The following is a 20,698-nucleotide window of genomic DNA, read 5'->3' as shown; positions in this document are numbered from 1 at the left end:
TTGATATGACTGAATTTTTTTTTGTTTTGAAAAAGCAAAATTGATTATTTTTCTTGTTTAAAAAAATTTTTTTCATCTTGTATGTCTGTTGTGTTGACACTTTTAAGCCAACAGTAATTCTTTTGTTTGATTTCTTAAGTTGTTATCTGGATCACCAGTCACAGTTTTTGTCATCGTGGAGCGAGGACATTGTAAATATCTGTACAGATTCTAAACAAATGTTTCTTATTTTACCTATGTAAAACTAATCTAAAGATTTTTCTGCCCAGGAGGCGCTAAAAGTCACCAGTTCAGTTTCTAGTATATTTTATATTGTCGCCTGGATCTTCCTGTCGATATGTGTTTACGAAATTCAAAAAATTGTAGCACATAATAACTGTTTGTCGCTCGACGCTGTGTAGCGCTACTAAGGATATGCCACTTACCGGTAGAATTTGGCTGTGTGGTGGTGTTATCAATGTGCAACCGTCAATCTGCCCAGACAGTTATGTGCGTATCATATAACTTCAGTTCATCTGGACAACTCAATGTATTCCGTCTGTGTCCTTTACTTGTAGCCTGTGGATATTTTTGTGATGCGCCATGACAGCACTGTTGTTGTTACTTACGACTATGTATTCTCTGTTTCACGGATATTTGATGATGGATAACGCCAAACGCGTAATATTAAAATCATTGACTCACTAGCAGATGACGTTTTATTGCGTGACCTATTCGTATGATCGCATGGTTCCTGTAAGAGTTCTTGTCGCATCTCCAATATAAAATTCGTTCTGGACGAGTGAGAGATATCGACATTGACGCTCCTGGTATTGAAAAATATTAAGACTACTTAAATCTAATAAGGCCTGTAGCGGAAAATACGTTTAAGTTAGATTTTACACTCAATAAGCGCAGAATTATCTCTTGGTCAAGCTCATACGCATCGAAAATACCTTGCGCAGCCAACAGTCCCGTATGACTGGAAAAGAAGTCACCTCTATTTACAGAAATGGTAAAATATCTGAAGTAAAGAATTACTGACCAATATCACTTACGTCAATCAGTTGCAGAATGTAAGACCGTATTCTAATTCGAAACATTTTGACTTTCCTTGACGAAAACACGTTTCTCTGTGTAGCATGCCAACTGCTGAGTAATATGGATACATTTTGTAATCAGATTTTCTGACGAGAAATTATATTTTCGAAGTACAGAAATTATTATTATTGATCGGTTTGTATTTGGAGAACGCACGGCGCTGTTCAGAAAATATGCCTCGACGTTGTGAAAGGGTCGAGACGTTCACGTCTGCTTTCATGCCGATTAACTAAGACACCTGAAGTAAAAGTTCCAGATTTTGATTTTCCGGTCAGACAGCTAAAACACTGGCAAGTTAAACGAAATTTTAAATAAACACAAATTGAACATAAATGAATGATACTGAACGGCAAAAAATGTTATTATCTACTTATAATAAATTGATATAGATGACACCATAAGCCTATGTTGAATAAGGAGATAATTTATTCAATCAGTCACGTGAAAAATTATACTATGTGATCAAAAGTATCCGGACATCTGGCTGAAAATGACTTACAAGTTCGTGGTGCCCTCCATAAGTAACTCTGGAATTCAATATGGTGTTGGACCACCTTTGATGACAACTGCAATCAACATTTCCCCCCTGTGGCCTCTAATGTTTCTTTCCGATATACTTTCCACGACTGGCTAAATATCTCAGAGCTTTCCATTTCAGGTTTCAGCCTGCTTTCAGTCAAAAGAATGATTTGAATGCTAGAAAATTCCTGGCGGGCAGTAAGTTCCGGAACTTTATTACGAATACTTCGACAGCTTATTGATAAAATTTTGACAGTCGAAGTGTCTTTACTCTGAACGCTGTCTGACTTCCCTTGCTGCGTATTGACTGGCCAGTGTTCATCAGAGTACCTCAAACTACCGCCCAGCCTAGGAACTCCACAAGTACTCTGCTACCCTAGTAGCTGCTTCCATTCTGTAGTGCACCTATGACCTATCAAGAGGAGTCCTACAAATCTCCACACGATAACGCAGGTCTAGAAATTTTACTGTCAAGTGTCAACAAAGCCTTTTGTTGAGACCCTCCACTCGCCTCCAAACCAAAGGACCCCGATATACTCTGGGAACAATGCTGCAAATTGCGAGTCTGCTTGCACCCCGCGCGCGGGCCAGCAGTCTTCACCACCTCCACCAGCCGCCTGTGTGAACTGCGGACGGCCTCAGAACCCTTGAACGAGAGTCTTTGGTGCCAACGTGAGCCACAACTTGCAGACTACTGCACCATGCATGCTCGATAGCCGCAGGCAAGGCTGTCTCCACATCTCGGATGAAACCCGGCACCAGACATACCGGGTGCACACTGACTTTCTTTCCAGCCCTGAACGCTATCTAATGGGCTCCATAACGCACCTAAAGTTGGAGTTCCCGATAACTAGTAAACCCCTCTCTCCGTGTGCCCGCTCGGACCCTGCTGAAGGAGTGGCCATCTATCCACTCATAGGCTGCATGATCGAGGTCAAGTGACCAGTCTCCACATTGGCCCTCAGACTCGACCGACGCGAAAGAGTTACCACTCTCGACACATTGTGCAGTGAGGGCGGATTTACCGCGTTGGGTATACTAGGAGGTGCATCGGAAGCAGAGGCCGTGGGCAAAACAAGAGACACCTGAGGTGTCTCACGTGACGCGCCAGATTCTCCGGCACCGCTACAACCCGAGGTAATAGCCTGAACATGAATGACCCTAGCCAAGTCGCATTCAGCTGTTCGCCAACTGCGGCCAGCTCCTCCTGCATCCGCACACAGCATGCACACATTCTAACCAACCTAGAAAGACTAACTGAAGAAATAGACCATAAAAGCAGACAGAATCCTAAAAATGCAAATTGCTGCCCTCCTGATGTGTCATCAATGGACGCTAATGCGTTAATGAGCTATGTAGCTGGCTGTTCTGTGAGCAACTATTGCGGTGCAGATCAAATGAATTCACCCTTACAAAAACGCTAGATTGAACCTCTTAAACAGAAGAACACGCACGAAATTTAATAAATATACTTGGAGGAAAACAGGGGAAAAGATAAAAGGATTAATTTGTCGCCTTGTAGATTATATCGGCCGAGAGCTGCGGCATGAATGGCCAACATAAATTTTGGTTATGATTCAGCAACAATTAATTATTGAGATTGACATAACATGATCACGGATGGATACTCCTGAGAATTTCTGTTCTGCTTTCATTTGCTGTGTGTCTGTGAAGGATACCACGATGTGGCACATTTACATAATAAAAACACATAAACGTAATAAATAAAATATGGGCCAATGTGTAACTACCAAGGATGGTATCTAGAGTCTTGAATTATCATCCAATACTTCGTTTATAAGGATCACATAAAGTGCTCAGCAGTTACTAATTTGCAGTGACTATTGTAGATATATGTGTTAACTGTGTTCAACTAACTTCTACAGCTTTTATGATATTTATAATATGGAAGCCTTAATAATTAAGCCTCAGTGCCGCAAGAATGCTGATATGTTTCAATTCGGTGTTCTGTGAAACATCGAATTATCACAGAATTATGAAGCATTTCAAAATGGCCATCCTTCATTCTGCCATTCTACCGGACAAGCACTGTAGCGTGGATACAAGGTCCGCCCCCATTCCACCTACTAATGGGGAAAAACTTCTACTATTGTCCGCAGCTGGCCGGTCCTTTGTCGACGTAATTGAGTCATATGGGAAGTCCCTGCAGCCGTACAACGCTCTCATGACTCAGTTTAAAGCTTATATCTGGCTTATTACTCAAACATATGCATTATTTTAAATCTGACAGAACCAGCATAGATTCAGGCAAAACCACCCTTCTGAAACAAAGCCTGCTGATTCATACATGGCACCTCACAAACGTTAGATACAAGTGAATAAGTAGATAGTATCTTCCTACATTTCCGAAAGGAGTTCGACAAAACCACACTGTCGACTACTAATCAAGATACGCTGACCAGAAAAAAAATTTGTCACCCTAGTGCGCATGCACAAATGAATCGTTAAGCCTCTATAGCTGACACAGCGATCGAGTCACATGCTCAACCGCGCGCCACTCTCTCTACGTGAACACAAAGCAGTAGCAATCATCGAGACACATATGTTTCAAGCGGACAATGTACGTAAACAAAAGTAGATGCAAGAACGTGACAGAATGGCAAAAATGGGCAATTGTGAAAATTCGTGGCATTTTAAAACTGTGTTTTCTTTTCGGTTTTTTAGGGCCACAATCAGCTACAGTTTGGAGGAGACAAGGTGGGCAGGGGACGAAACCCGAGGCCTGGCCACGATGCCTCCCCCTTCCCCCGGCCGTTCTGCACTCTCACATTGCTATATTAATTTTACTTATTTATTTATTTCATTTTTTGTGCACACATATCCGACTGAGCTACCCAAGCACGACTCACGACCCGTCCTTACAGCTTTACTTCCACCAGTACCTCGTTCCCTACCTCTCAGACATCACAGAAGCTCTCTTGCGAACCTACCTTTATTGGTTATGAACTGCAGATAAAAACTGAAGACTTTGGAAAAAGGTAGAAAATTAAGGAGTTCGAGCCTGGAGAAACAGAAACACACACACACACACACACACACACAGAGAGAGAGAGAGAGAGAGAGAGAGAGGGAGAGAGAGAGAGAGAGAGAGCAGCGCACGCGCAAAATCTTAACGAGTACTCCAAAATACGGGAATTCCATTCTGTAAAATTGAATATGCAGATCTATGTGTAAAATTGAATATGCAGATCTATGTGACTAACTGATCACGCAGCACGTAGGATAAACCAACTGCCTTACGACAAATTAAGATAAGATCACCGGGCAAAAATTTAGTCACCCCTAGAGAAATTATTACAAGAATCATTTAATATCGTGAGATTCCGCCCTTGGAGTTGATAACCGACTGCATTCGGTAGGGAAGTGAGTTCACTTTTGTGCAGATACGTCACACCCATGTTAAGCCACTCGTTGAGGATATGATGGAGCAGTTCCGCCAGATTTCTGGGATGATGACGTCGGCGCTGTACCCGCTGTTCCAATATGTCTCACAGATTTTCTATGTGGTTCATGTCACGTGATTTTGCAGGCTTATCCAGATGTAATAGGTTGGGGTGAGTTTAGGAAACCAGTCACATATTCTTCCAGTCCGATATACTTTTCTGTCGTGGTCCTTATGTGCCCAAGTGAGTAATGGCCTTTTGCCAGGTAACCGACTCCAAATGTTCACTGTATGCAATTCCTGTCACAATATTCTCTGTTGGGGTTCACCGTCATTCACTGCCTGTCAGTTGCGGGAGTAATTTCGATTCACAACCCATGACACGCGCCTCAGGCCGTTTTTAGTCAGGATCTTTTTCCGCAGACAATTCTGAGGTCGTGTTTTGCGACTATGTATATTACACAAATGCCTGTAGACACGTTGAACAGTCCGCTGTGAGGCATCAACAAATCAGGCAACTTGACACACTATATGGCCATGGCCACAGCCAAACACGATTGCCCTTTCTGCCACTCTGTCACGTCCTTACATTTACCCTTGCTTACGACATTGGCCGCTTGAAACATAAATGTCTCACTGCTCACTACTGCCTTATGCTCACGTAGAGGCAGTAAGCGCGTGATTTAGCGAGTGACTCGATCACTGTGTAATCCGCAAAACCTTAACGATTCATCTGTGTGCGCACTGGAGTGACAAATTTAGTTGTCCGTTGAGCTTATCCTAACTAACATAACAGTAATATCCAGAATGAGATTTTCACTCTGCAGCGGAGTGTGCGCTGATATGAAACTTCCTGGCAGATTAAAACTGTGTTTCGGACCGAGACTTGAACTCGGGACCTTTGCCTTTCGCGGGCAAGTGCTCTACCAACTGAGCTACCCGAGCACGACTCATACCCCGTCCTCACAGCTGTGAGAACGTGCTTGGGTAGTTCAGTTGCAAGGTTCGCAGGAGAGCTTCTGGAAAGTTTGGAAGGTAGGAGGTGATGTACTGGCAGAAGTGAAGCTATGAGGACGGGGCGTGAGTCGTGCTCGGGTAGCTCAGTTGGTAGAGCACTTGCCCGAGAAAGGCAAAGGAGTCTCGGTCCGGTACACAGTTTTAACCTGCCAGGAAGTTTCATAACAGTAATATATTCAGAGGGTTTCTGAGGACACACAAAAGTTTCAAATGAGTCCTAGTTTAAACCAAGCGACATCCTTCTTTCAGCGTATAAAACATAACCAGTTAACGTATGTTTCACTGTAAGCTGTGTCTCACATATCACCGTACAAGCTATCCAGTAACTAGTGTTTGTATGTAGTCCATCCCCGAGGCAAAATTTTTACGTCCGCTACACTTAAGTACATCCAATCTCATGACTCTTAGATTATGTGCAAATATATGAAAACTTTGTAGATGAATGGTTTACTGGGTCGTATGCAGGTGACAACACGACGTAACGGTATGGCCAACTGCAAGGAACTGCCACTGGATTCATAATGGTGGCTCTCCATCGTCCGCGAGGCTCGTTCTGTTGGATCTAGTAGCCATCCTAATACCAACATGAGGATCTTCATTTATTACCTGCGTTTATGAAGATCTTGTCGAACCGTACATACTTCAAATGTAACAGACGCGAAATCTAACGAAGCTTCTGTAAACCTCTTCTGTCTGCCCACCCTCCAAGCCTGGTCACTGGGACATCTATATGTGCAGTGCTCTCGTCGCTCTTTCATTTAAGTCTCTCAGGTGTGGCAGTAAAGTAATTCTCTCATCAAATGTGAGGCCCAAAAAACTTATCAAATTCTTGAAATCGAATGGAGAGCTCGTCACTAGTAGTCCGGTATGCTATAATTAGAGCGAGAACATTTAAAACTGAATTAACATTTATTCTTACATAATTCACTGACGAAGGAGGGTCCATAGTAAGACAGCAGGACGTCCATGTCCACGCCAGTAATGTAGCTGACCTAAGATGACTACATTTTACGTAGTGTGGTTGATGATTCCTCGCCCGTTCCTCCACATCAGAGATTTTAAGGTCCACCATACTCTGTGGGGATATACAAAATCTGCTGTAGATGCCCAAGGGTCTAGAGTCTCGTTTTGTCAAAAGACACTTGCATCTTGTGAATGGTGGGCTTGCCGGCCGGAGTCGCCGTGCGGTTCTGGGCGCTACAGTCTGGAGCCGAGAGACCGCTACGGTCGCAGGTTCGAATCCTGCCTCGGGCATGGATGTGTGTAATGTCCTTAGGTTAGTTAGGTTCAATTAGTTCTAAGTTCTAGGCGACTGATGACCTCAGAAGTTAAGTTGCATAGTGCTCAGAGCCATTTGAACCGTTTGAGCCAATGGTGGGCTCCATGTGTGCGGCGACCGTGAACCACAAAATTACCAAATAAGAAGCAACCAGTCACAAAATCATGTTTTATTTACTCACTTTTGCAAATCGATTTCAACTGAATAACAGCCATCTTCGGTGCTTTCAACGAATACGTGCCCTGAGTAGAAAAACTGTCTTAAGCAGAGGTCAAGCATAAAGTGATCATTGAATGCTGAAATTGTAAATTGAATTATTGAATATGATTAAAATTGAAATGGAAATAATTACTTAGGTAACTGATAGGTTAGATGCGCTTTGGGAGTGTTAGCATATTTACAGAAAACTATGTCCGGAGTGTGTATGGAGGTGGCGGCCGAGGGTGTGTTACGTAAGCGGTCGGACGCCCACGGGCCGGTGGCGCGGCGCATGTCCATTTGTAACGTGCGCGCGAGAGAGAGCAGACGATCTCGTATCACGTGACGTCGCGGTGGTGTCCTCTGTTGTTGACGATATGAACTAAGTCAGTTGGACTATGGAGCTCGCGGAGAACACAGCAGGTACCGTCATCTTGTATAACGTTACTTGCATCATGATCTGAAGTCAGGAGAGCGCCCTCTGGTAGCACCGATATGAACTAAGCCAGTTGGAGGCCAGACTCAGTGGCGAACACACCTCTCTGAAATAGTTAACTAATAAAGACAAGTCTGTTTTTCCCGCCACTATTGTAGGTGTACCCCATTATCATGTTGCAATCTGAACTTCGCCCGATTTTTATTGGGGAGGAGGTTAGGTTAGTGAAAGTAGGCCAGGTGTCCAATCTTACACCACGTGGTAATACACTGGGTGCAGCCATCTTGATTGACGTCAAGGTCGCCATCTTGGAGGACGTCACGGTGGCGCTCTCTGGTGGCGATGATCTGAACTAAGTCAGTTGGAGTCCAGACTGAGTGGAGAACACCCATGCTTGAAATTGGTTACAGAATAAAGACAAACCCTTTTATCCTGACATTTTCTTTGCTTAGTCGAGAGAAGTGGGCTACGACTCATTATCATGTTGGAATTTGAACTTCGCGCCAGGGGGGCGTGGCACTTTCTCGCTAAAATTCAAACTTCTCGACAAAATCCGTCATCTTGGATGACGTCATCACCGCCATCTTGGATGACGTCATCGCCGCCATCTTGGATAACGGTACTTTGGCGTGATATATCCCTTGTCCAATACTATCAGCAATGAGACCCTCTAGCTCTCTCTGAAATGCGTTGAAGAGGAGACAAGACCTCATGAAAGCTACATATTTTGTAAATTGTTGTATTATAAGAACGAATCATTTACACCATATTTTTTGCACTCGTTCTAGGGGAATTTAAGTTTTGGCATAGTCTCCATCCTATGGTGCCGGACTGTTGCTGCCGCTTACGACATGTTATTGTGCCTACAACTGTGTAGATTTAGTAAAATCACCAGTGAATTACTCCTTAGCGGAGTATTCTATTGCTTATGGTACCGTAGAAGGACACCTGCAAATAAATTCATCAATCCAATAATCTTATTTGTACGAACTAATAACGTTTTTTGAGGCGGCCGATATGTTCTCTCCATACAGGCTCCTCTTAGAGCAGAGATGGAGAAGGGTCTTCGCAGAGGAAAGACAGCAGAAGTTACGTAACAGACAAGTGACTTTGTTCCACTATAATTTTGTCCCGTATGCAGCTGATTGACATGGCTCGCCGTGTTGGGGTTCTACTTCCATTGGGAAGCAACGGAGTTCCGATTCCCCCTAGTGACATGAATCACTTCAAAAATTGAAATTTTCCCGTCGCACAAGCCTATGCTCAATGTTTTACAAGTGAGCTAGTGCTCCATGTCCAAAAACTTCGACGTCGATGAGAAGTTAAACTGCAACACTTCTTTCTTCAAATTGCTGCTGTCGACCCAGAGACATTTCTAGTTTGAAAAATTAGGCTCTTGCAGCACATTCAGCTTTGACTGCGGTACTTTCAACCTTTTGTAATGTTCACAAAAAATTTAAGATTGATCAGAAAATATTTGATTCTTAGTATTTCCAATACAGCCCTAAAAATGACAACTGAACACAGATTTTGCTTCATTTTGTTTAGGGCGCTGTTTGTTATAGGAACATCGCATTGAGCTGTAGCTGTATCTTGCAGATGTGCAGTACATCAAAACATATTTTAAATGGGATAGGTACGATACGATGGAAGGCTTTTACATCTACGACTATCTATTCAATAACGTACACTTTCCCAAAACGAAACTGCCCTTGTATCTGAAACTTCTGTGGACCCACTAGCTGTAAGGGATTTCTTAAGTACCCAGGGTCTAAAAATCAGTAAAACTGTGATGAATATAGCTCATTTCACTGTATGCAGGGTGCAAACGATAAATGTTACCAGCGTACTACAATGGTGTAAGTGAAGTCGAGACGAAAAAATTGGTATGGGACACTTGTGGTCTATTAAGCCGGGAAACAGCCTGAAATTTTCCTTCAAGTGAAAACTAGGCTACAGCGTATGCGATTTTGGCTAAAATAGTCCTGGAATATTAAAAATCCTTGCTCTTCCGTTTACAAAATGTGACATTGACGTTTCTGTAAATTTTATCACAAAATATAGTTCATTTCATGATTTAATAATTAAATCGATTTGTTTGTCTCGCTTTTTTACTGCGAAACTACTGTGCTTGTAAGGGATAAGTTTACATCGAATTTTACAAGTAATTAATTTTTGCATAACGTTTACAAAAGTCTTTTTCCTTCCATTACCCTCACGGATAAGTTTAAATTAATAATGTGAACAAAATAGCCGACTAGGCCAATTAGAGAGAGTGCATATTGCAAATCTGTCAAAGTTCACGTACTCTATGGTTTGTTGTCTTTCGTAGGCCAATTTTAAATTGTTTCCTGCTTTATAGGCAACAAGTGTCCTCAAACTACTGCCGTACGCTCTAAACAGTTACCATTTACACCATGTATAAGGCTATACATTATAAGTTATGAAACAACTCCTTTTTAATAAGAAAACTAATGCGTATTACAGTTGATTTGGGTATACAGCTGTTTTCGAAAAAAAATACTTTTATCGATAAAAGTAAATTCAGTGTTTTTTGTGCTGATAGAATCTTGTTTGTTTTGTTTAATCCAAATAAATCGCAGGACTGCAGACGCGCTGCGTCAACACTGAAATGTGGCTGCTGGGCTTTTGTGATTCAAAATTCATGTGTTATTGACAGAATATTTATTGGTGGAGTTATATAAACATTTAGCTAAATAAATGTGTGACTTGTGCAAAAGCTTGTATTGTATGGAAAGAATAAACATCAAACATAAGTGCTGTAAGACCAAGCAACGACAAGTATGCCGCGTGTTTCACTAATTATGTTTTAATCACCAGTGTTGTCAATGAAAAAGAGCAGCTATATTTGGGAATAGCAATACTGTAAGAGATAAGAGCTACTCCCAACAAGCAGAGGGCAATATTGGAACAAGATACTACGATTTAATGCTCTGTAAATTTTTAAAATATCATAGCGCCCACAAACGCAAACTATATGTAAACTTCGTCCGTCCTTAATTTTACCAACCTGTGCTGGAAATGATTAAACTTTTTCTGCAGTCGGATCATATTACGTACATTTTCCAGGAAATCTGATGAAAAGTACCCTGTAAAACATAGCATAAACTGATAAAATACTCGAAAATTGCGTGGATGTGTGAATACATTTTGATTGCGTCCCGGAACGAAGTAACGTAAATTATCACAAAATTACTGTACATCAGCCTTAATTGAAACCTCCAGCATTCGCTGTCGCTTCCCCCAGCATTCGCTGTCGCTTAACCCCCTTCGCAACTCCGGAGAGATATGGCAGTACGGTTGAAGCTGACATTTTTCAGTGACCGTGCGTAAGCTTTTCTATGCTGCACTAATGATCAGGCGAGGCACATCTCGACCACGGGCTGCTGAGAGTGCTAGCAGCAGCGGCTCGTCCCTAATGGCCTCACTGTCGATGTGGGGGTGGAGGAGAGAGGGGGGGGAGCATTAACCCCCGGGCAAAAAGTAAAAATAAAAAGCGAAAAGTCCGAGAGGGACAGCTGGGCAGCGGACGGTATGCCGTTCCTCCAGACAGTTCTGTCCCGCCCGCCGTACGGTGACGCAAACACACACGACTATTCAGAACGGCTTTCCGGCGCTGCATCTATGGTGGGCTCCGCGGAAACCCGTCCCTTTTCCTCCTGTGCACGGACAGAGCCAGTGGGCTCATTAACAAGCCCGCTAACGTGTGGCTAATTGCCTCGCGGGTGCGACTCTGAGGAATAATGAGCGATGCCTCGCAGCCTCCCAGCGTCGCCTGGTATCACTCATGGCGGCACATGACCGTCGTGCTATTCTGCTCGTTCCACTACACCGGGAAGTTCGCTGACCACAGTAGCTCTTTCTGTATGGAAGGATTTTTAATCTCTTCTTGTAATTCATTTGCTGTGTTCCTCATCCCCAAAGTGTTTATTTCTCATTAGAAAATGTAACGAAGCGAAATTATTACTTCCCATGTCTGCACATCCATCTATAATCAGACATTCTAATGTTCCTCCCCAAAACGACTTTTTTTGTGATACGAATATGACCTCAGAGTACAACACCGGACAACTCAATTTGAGGCCTCGATTGTTGGTACTGATTACTCCTTAATACAGTTCTCCGCAGTAATCGGACATGTGCAGTGACGTACACTACTGGCCATTAAAATTGCGACTCCAAGAAGAAATGCAGATGGTAAACGGGTATCAATTGGACAAATATATTATACTAGAACTGACATGTCATTACATTTTCATGCAATCTGAGTGCATAGATCCTGAGAAATCAGTACTCAGAACAAAAACCTCTGGCCGTAATAATAGCCTGGGCATTGAGTCAAACAGAGCTTGGTTGGCGTGTACAGGTACAGCTGCCCACGCAGCTTCAACACGATACCACAGTTCATCAAGAGTAGTGACTGGCGTATTGTGACGAGTCAGTTGCTCGGCCACCATTGACCAGATGTTTTCAATTGGTGAGAGATCTGGAGAATGTGCTGGCCAGGGCAGCAGTCGGACATTTCCTGTATCTAGAAAGGCCCCTACATGACCTGCAACATGTGGTCGTGCATTATCCTGCTGAAATGTAGGGTTTCGCAGGTATCGAATGAAGGGTAGAAAAAAAAAGGTTCAAATGGCTCTGAGCACTATGGGACTCAACTGCTGTGGTCATCAGTCCCATAGAACTTAGATCTACTTAAACCTAACTGACCTAAGGACATCACACACATCCATGCCCGAGGCAGGATTCGAACCTGCGACCGTAGCAGTCGTACGGTTCCGCACTGCGCGCCTAGAACCGCGAGACCACTGCGGCCGGCAATGAAGGGTAGAGCCACCGGTCATAATACATCTGAAATGTAACGTCCACTGTTCAAAGTGGCGTCAATGCGAACACGAGGTGACCGAGACGTGTAACCAATGTCGCCCAATACCAACAATCCGGGTGATACGCCAGCATGGCAATGACGAATAAATGCTTCCAATGCGCGTACACCGTGATGTCGCCAAACACGGATGCGACCATCATGATGCTGTAAACAGAAACGGGATTCATCCGAAGAAATGACGTTTTGCCATTCGTGCACCCAGGTTCGTCGTTAAGTACACCATCGCAGGCGCTCCTGTGTGTGATGCAGCGTCAAGGGTAACCGCAACCGTGGTCGCCAAGCTGATAGTCCATGCTACTGCAAACGTCGTCGAACTGTTCGTGCAGATGGTTGTTGTCTTGCAAACGTCCCCATCTGTTGAGTCAGGGATCGAGATGTGGATGCACGATCCGTTACAGTCATGCGGATGAGATGCCTGTCATCTCGACTGCTGGTGATACGAGGCCGCTGGGAACCAGCACGGCGTTCCGTATTACCCTCCTGAACCCAGCGTTTCCATATTCTGCTAACAGTCGTTGAATCTCGACCAACGCAAGCAACAATGTCGCGATACAATAAACCGCAATCGCGATAGGTTACAATCCGACCTTTATCAAAGTCGGAAACGTGATGGTGCCCATTTCTCCTCCTTACACGAGGCACCACAACAAAGTTTCACCAGGCAACGCCGGTCAACTGCTGTTTGTGTATGAGAAATCGGTTGGAAACTTTCCTCATGTCAGCACGTCGTAGTTGTCGCTACCGTCGCCAACCTTGTGCGAATGCTCTGAAAAGCAAATCATTTGCATGTCACAGCATCTTCTTCCTGTCGGTTAAATTTCGCGTCTGTAGCACGTCATCTTCGTGGTGTAGCAATTTTAATGGCCAGTAGTGTATATGGTAATATGGTGTAAAATAATTCAAACCAATCTATCTACATCTGCTGATAGTTAATTTCTGTTCACGTACTAGCTACTAAAAAACTAACTCCATCCATGGAAGGCCCAACGGTACCGACCGGCCGCCGTGTCAACCTCAGCCCATAGGCTTCACTGGATGCGGATATGGAGGGGCATGTGGTCAGCACACCGCACTCCCGGCCGTATACCTCTTTACGAGACCGGAGCCGGTACTTCTCAATCAAGTAGCTCTTCAGTTTGCCTCACAAAGGCTGAGTGCACCCTACTTGCCGCCGGTTCTTGGCAGACAGAATGGTCACCCATCCAAGTGCTAGCCAAGCCCAACAGCGCTTAACTTCGGTGATCTGACGGGAACCGGTGTTATCACTGCGGCAAAGCCGTTGGCTACGTACTATCTAAATTTACTATAAAAATCAAAATCAACATGAGATTTCAACACTTGTAATGAATGTTACTGTAGTAAACAAGTGCCGATATTTGAGATCGGTTTGCACAATGTTTATCTTATTTCAGGCCGCTGTCGTTTCCTTGTAAGTGAATAGAACGTATGCTGATTACTTTCTAGTTCAAAAGAAAGTGAATAAATTACAGTGCTCTCCTCTCTGTCTTTGTGTATATACTAGCTTCGGAAAGATCCTCCTCCACTTCTTTGGGCAAAACGCTGAACAGTTCCTCTGTTTCATCTTCACAAGCATCCACTTCATCGATGTTTAGCATATTTTGACGTTGAGGTTTGTAATATCCGCATAATCCGAGCAGTAAAGCCAGTACTTCCGTTCCCTATGCGACAATTTTGCACCGTTGAATAGAACTACACGGTGTAGTCTCATTAATGAGACCACTGCCAATGTTGTAAACTATTCGCATTCGACCGTGTTTAAGGCACACCGCGCATGGCAAAATGGCGCTATTGGAAACCGGCGCCGAGACAGCTGGGGTCCACCACGGGCCATACATTACGGCGGTGAACGACAGCTACAGAGATGTGTATTGGTGAACAGACGTACAGCTATTGAGCATCGCTCTAGGTGAATTCCGGAGTGGTTCCTTTATAAAATGCAAGGCCATTTCCTTCCCCATCCATCTCTACCCAAAGCTTGTGCTCCATCTCATAATGACCTTATTGGTGGGTTATTGAACTCTAAATCTACCTTCCCTCTCCTGTTAGTCAAGACGTATTGGCCAAAACTACAGAGATTCCGCTAAAATTCTCTCTATTTTTCACTATCCAGTGGGAGCTCACAGCTTCAGGACCGCTCTGGATGGACGAGTATAGCCCTCTCAAGAATGGTTAATGACAGATTATATCATATGATTTGTACATCAACATTTCTGCTTACATTAACAAATAGAAAATATGTGCTGTAGTTCAGAAAGATCTGTTAGTTCCGTAACTGGACTTGCATTTCACTTGGTCACTGTATACTTGAATATCATGCATATGTATTAAGGGATAACTTCAGAATGAAGTGACAAACAAGCTAGGAGCATTATTTTTCTTTCACGGTCAGATTATTTACGAAATTAAAACAACAGCGAACATTCGATGAAGCTTTGTGCAGATGTGTTGCGCAGTATCTCTTAAGCATGCCCGTCGATCGCCTCAAGTCACACTTTTTAGTTCTGAGTGCACAGTGAGCCCTTAAACATTCCTAGAACAATATAGTCCCCCGCAAAGTGTGATGTGTGCGCTGTCATTAGATGTCTTCATGGTGAGGGGTTCCGCCTGATTTGATACAATCAACATAACGTAACTGTCATGTGTGACAGTAAAGTCTTTCTTCTTAAAAGTCCTTGGCCGCTCATTGCAGCTGCCTAAAAGACGCTCCTGCAGCGTTTTCGATGGAAGTTGTTTGATCACTCACCGTACAGCAAGGATTTGGTTCCTTCTGAGTTTCATCTACTTGTTCACATAAACTGCTGGCATTTTGGCTCAGACAAATGGCCCAGGACCAGCGCAGAGAACTGGCGGAAAGCACAGACCTTTACACTGAAGTCACAAAAGACATGGGGTAGCATTATGCACGTACGTAGATGGTGGTACTATCGTGTGCACAAGGTATAAAAGGGCCGTGCATTGGCGGAGCTGTCATTTGTACAAAGCTCATTCACGCGAAAAGGTTTCCGGCGTGATTATGGAAGCACGACGGGAACTAACAAACTTTAAACGCGGAATGGTAGTTGGAACTAGACACATAGGACATTCCATTTCGGAAATCGTTAGGGAATTAAGTATTCCGAGATACACAGTGTCGAGAGTGTGCCGAGAATACCAAATTTCAGGCATTACCTCTCATCACGGACAAAGCAGTGGCCGACGGCCTCCACTTGGCAACAGAGAGCAGCAGATCTGCATAGAGTTGTGAGTGCTAATAAACAACCAACACTCAATGAAATAACAGCAGAAATCAGTGCAAGACGTACGACAAACCTATCCGTTAGAACAGATATGTGATGTTAAAGGGCTGTGGCAGCAGACGACCAATGGGAGTGCCCTTTCTAACACCACGACGTCGCCTGCAGCGCCTGTCCTGGAGTTGTGACCATGTCGGTTGTATCCTAGAGAACTGGAAAACCGTTGCGTGGTCAGATGAGTCTCGATTTCACTACTTACGAGCCGATGGTTTGGTTCAAGCCTGGTGCAGAACCCACGGAACCATGAAACCAGTTTGTCAACAAGGCACTGTGCATGCTGTGGGGGGCTCCATTATGGTGCGGGGCCGTGTTTGCATGGAATTGACTGAGTCCTTTGGTCCAAGTGAATTGATCGTTGACTGGATATGATTATGTTTGGCTGCTGGAGACCATTTGCAACCATTCGTGGACTTCCTGTTCCCAAAAAGCAATGGAATTTTTATGGGTGTCAATGCACTATGTCAGCGGGCACAATTGAAGAGCATTCTGTACAGTTCGAGCGAATGATGTGTCCACCCAGATCGCTCGAACTGAATGCCATCGAACATTTAACGTGCGTAATCGAGGGGTCAGTTCGTGGACAAAATCCTGTATCTGCAACACTTTCACAATTATGGACAGCTCAGTAGTTCTGCGGGGGCTTCCAACCACTTGTTGAGTCCATGCCACGTCGAGTTGCTGCACTACGCCTGAAAAAAAGGAGGTCCGACACGATATTAGGAAGTCTCGCATGCCTTCTCTCGCCTCAGTGTGTGAAGAGGGTATTAGCAAGTTAGTACAACATGTCTAAGTCGAAGCGATGACTATGTAGAGTAGTAGCTGAAAAGTGTAGCTAAATGTTGCAAGTGAAACATCTTTGATTTTTGCTGAGGTCTTTATTTCATGACTGACTGGACTTTGAATATATATATATATATATATATATATATATATATATATATATATATATATATATATATATATATTGTATGCCAGGCTGACGGAAACTCAGGCTCTCACAGTGACGCCTACTGACACAGCACAGTCGTTCTCATCCAATACTGCTCGCAGTAGGAGGCGTCCGAAGCACGTCAAGTGGTGCCCTCAAATATGTCACGTGGGCAGTGTATACGAGCTGGCATCGGCAGTAGAAGCACACTTGGGTCATCAAGCAGCTGGTGCCGTCTCCTGAACTGATCGAAGAAACCTACCGTTGCCTGTGAAATTCGACGTTGTTTGTTGTTGTGGTCTTCAGTCCACTGACTGGTTTGATGCAGCTGTCCATGCTACTCTATCCTGAGCAAGCTTCCTCATCTCCCAGAACCTACTGCAACCTACATCCTTCTGAATCTGTTTAATGTATTCATCTCTTGGTCTCCCTCTACGATGTTTACCCTCCACGCTGCCCTCCAATACTACACTGGTGATCTCTTGATGCCTCAGAACATGTCCTACCAACCCATCCCTTCTTCTTGTCAAGTTGTGCCAGAAATTTATTTTCCCCAAATTCTATTCAATACCTCCTCATTAGTTACGCGATCTACCCATCTCATCTTCAGCATTCTTCTTTAGCACCAAATTTCGAAAGCTTCTATTCTCTTCTAGTCTAAACTATTTATCGACCACGTTTCACTTCCATGTATGGATACACTCCATACAAATACTTTCAGAAACGACTTCATGACACTTAAATCTATATTCGATGTTAACAAATTTCTCTTCTTCAGAAACGCTTTCCTTGCCATTGCCAGTCTAAATTTTATATCCTCTCTACTTTGACCATCATATTTGCTCCCCAAATAGCAAAACTCATTTACTACTTAAAGTGTCACATTTCCTAATCTAATTCCCGCAGTATCACCCGTTTTCATACGACAACATTCCATTATCCTCGTTTTGCTTTTGTTGATGCTCATCTTATATCCTCCTTTCAAGACCCTGTCCATTCCGTTCAGCTGCTCTTCCAGACAGAATTACAATGTCATCGGCGAACATCAAAGTTTTAATTTCTTCTCTAAGGATTTTAATTCCTACTTCGATTTTTTCTTTTGTTTCCTTTACTGCTTGCTCAATATACAGATTGAATAACATTGGGGATAGGCTACAACCCTGTCTCACTCCCTCCCCAACCAGTGCTTCCGTTTCATGCCCCCCGGCTCTTATAACTACCATTTGGTCTCTGTACAAATTTTAAATAGCCTTTTGCTCCCTGTATTTTACCCTTGCCATCTTCGGAATTTGAAAGAGAGTATTTCAGTCAACATTGTCAAAAGCTTTCTCTAAGTCTACAAATGCTAGAAACGTAGGTTTGCCTTTCCTTAATCTATTTTCTAAGATAAGTCGTAGGTCAATACTGCCTCACGTGTTACAACATTTCTACGGAATCTTCCCCGAGGTCGGCTTCTACCAGTTTTTCCATTCGTCTGTAAAGAAATCGTGTTAGTATTTTGCAGCCGTGGCTTATTAAACTGATAGTTCGGTAATTTTCACATCTGTCCACACCTGCTTTTTTGGGATTGGAATTATTATATTCTTCTTGAAGTCCGAGGGTATTTTCCTGTCTCATACATCTTGCTCACTGGACGGTGGAGTTTTGTTAGGCCTGGCTCTCCCAAGGCTGTCAGTAGTTCTAATGGAATGTTGTCTACTCCCGGGGCCTTGTTTTGACTTAGGTCTTTCAGTGCTCTGTCAAACTCTTCACGCAGTATCATATCACCTATTTCATCTTCATCTACATTCTCCTCCATTTCCTTAATATTGTCCTCAAGAACATCGCCCTTGTATAGACCCTCTATATACTCCTTCCACCTTTCTGCTTTCCCTTATTTGCTTAGAACTGGGTATCCATAAGAGCTCTTGATATTCATCCAAGTGGTTCTCTTTTCTCCAAAGATCCCTTTAATTTTCTTGTAGACTGTATCTTTCTTACTCCTAGTGAGATAAGCCTCCACATCCTTACATTTGTCCTCTAGCCATGCCTGCTTAGCCATTTTGCACTTCCTGTTGATCTCATTTTTGAGACGCTTGTATTCCTTTTTGCCTGCTTCATTTAATGCATTTTTATATTTCTATTTTCCTCAATTAAATTCAGTATCTCTTCTGTTCCCCAAGGATTTCTATTTGCTCTCGTCTTTTTACCTACTTGATCCTCTGTTACCTTCACTCTTTCATCTCTCAGAGCTACCTATTCTTCTTCTACTGTATTTCTTTCCCCCATTCTTGACAATCGTTCCCTAATGCTCTCCCTGAAGGTCTCTACAACCTCTGGTTCTGTCAGTTTATCCAGGTCCCATCTCTTCCAATTCCCACCTTTTTCCAGTTTCTTCAGTTTTAACCCACAGTTCATAACCAACAGATTGTTGTCAGAGTCCACATCTGCCCCTCGAAATGTCTTACAATATAAACCTGGTTCCTGAATCTCTGCCTTACCATTATGTAATCTATCTGAGACCTTCCAGGCGGCTTCCTCTTTCATTTCTTAGCCCCAATCCATAATCACCTACTACGTTTCCTTCTCTTCCTTTTCCTATTATCGGGTTCCAGTCACCAATGACTATTAAATTTTCGTCTCCCTTCACTATCTGAATGATTTCTTTCATCTCACCATGCATTTCATCAATCTCTTCGTCTTCTGCGAAGCTAGTTGGCATATAAACTGGTACTACTGTGGTAGGCGTGGGTTTCGTATCTAGCTTGGCCACTATAATGCGTTCACTATGCTGTTTGTAGTAGCTTACCCGCATTCCTATTTTTTTATTCATTGTTAAACCTACTCCTGCATTACCCCTATTTCATTTTGTATGCATAACCCTGTTTTCACCTGACCAGAAGTCTTGTTCCTCCTCTATATCTAACTTAAACCTATCCATTTCCCTTTTTAAATTTTCCAACCTACCTGCCCAATTAAGGGATCTGACATTCCACTCACCGACCCATAGAACGCCTGTTCTCTTTCTCCTGATAACAACGTCCCATTGAGTAGTTCCCGCCCGGAGTCCGAATGGGGGACTATTTTACCTCCGGAATATTTTACCCAAGAGGACGCCATCATCATTTAACCATACAGTAAATCTGCATGCCCTCGGGAAAAATTACGGCTGTAGTTTCCCCTTGCTTTCAGCCTTTCGCAGTACCGTCACAGCAAGGCCGTTTTGGTTAGTGTTACAAGGCCAGATCAGTCAATCATCCAGACTGTTGCCCCTGCAACTACTGAAATGGCTGCTGCCCCTCTTCAGGAACCACACGTTTGTCTGGCCTCTCAACAGATACCCCTCCGTTGTGTTTGCACCTACGGTACGGTTAGGTCCACGGTGAACGGCTAGGTCCATGGTGAACTTATTACAACTTTGGGGGACTTTGCTATTGCATACAAAGACATAGCTTTGGATCCTTGGACTTTTTGGTGAAAATTACAATGTTCTGTTTTGGGCTGTAGCGGATTTTGTCTATATACGGACATGTTACGAAATATTGCTCTTGTATTGTGACTGTATTGGACTAATCTGTGTATTAGTCAATTTACGTGTTGAATAATTCAAAGAGGATGGAAGGAAGATTAGAG

The 20,698-nt window shown here is 43.4% G+C and overlaps 1 protein-coding gene and 1 non-coding gene across 2 annotated transcripts in view; both read right to left on the bottom strand.

Moving 5' to 3' along the window:
- The window catches only part of LOC126298944 (alkaline phosphatase-like), a 1,012,316-nt gene that overhangs the window by 546,436 nt on the left and 445,182 nt on the right, over positions 1-20,698 (bottom strand). The window lies entirely within an intron of this gene.
- Positions 5,873-5,947, bottom strand: Trnas-cga (transfer RNA serine (anticodon CGA)). Its single transcript has one exon. It is a non-coding gene; the product is annotated as a tRNA-Ser (tRNA).

This window comes from Schistocerca gregaria, chromosome X, assembly GCF_023897955.1.
Source record: "Schistocerca gregaria isolate iqSchGreg1 chromosome X, iqSchGreg1.2, whole genome shotgun sequence".
Classification (NCBI taxonomy): Eukaryota; Metazoa; Arthropoda; class Insecta; order Orthoptera; family Acrididae; genus Schistocerca; species Schistocerca gregaria.
The sequence above is the reverse complement of the archived record's forward strand: the minus strand, read 5'-3'. Positions and strand labels throughout refer to the sequence as shown.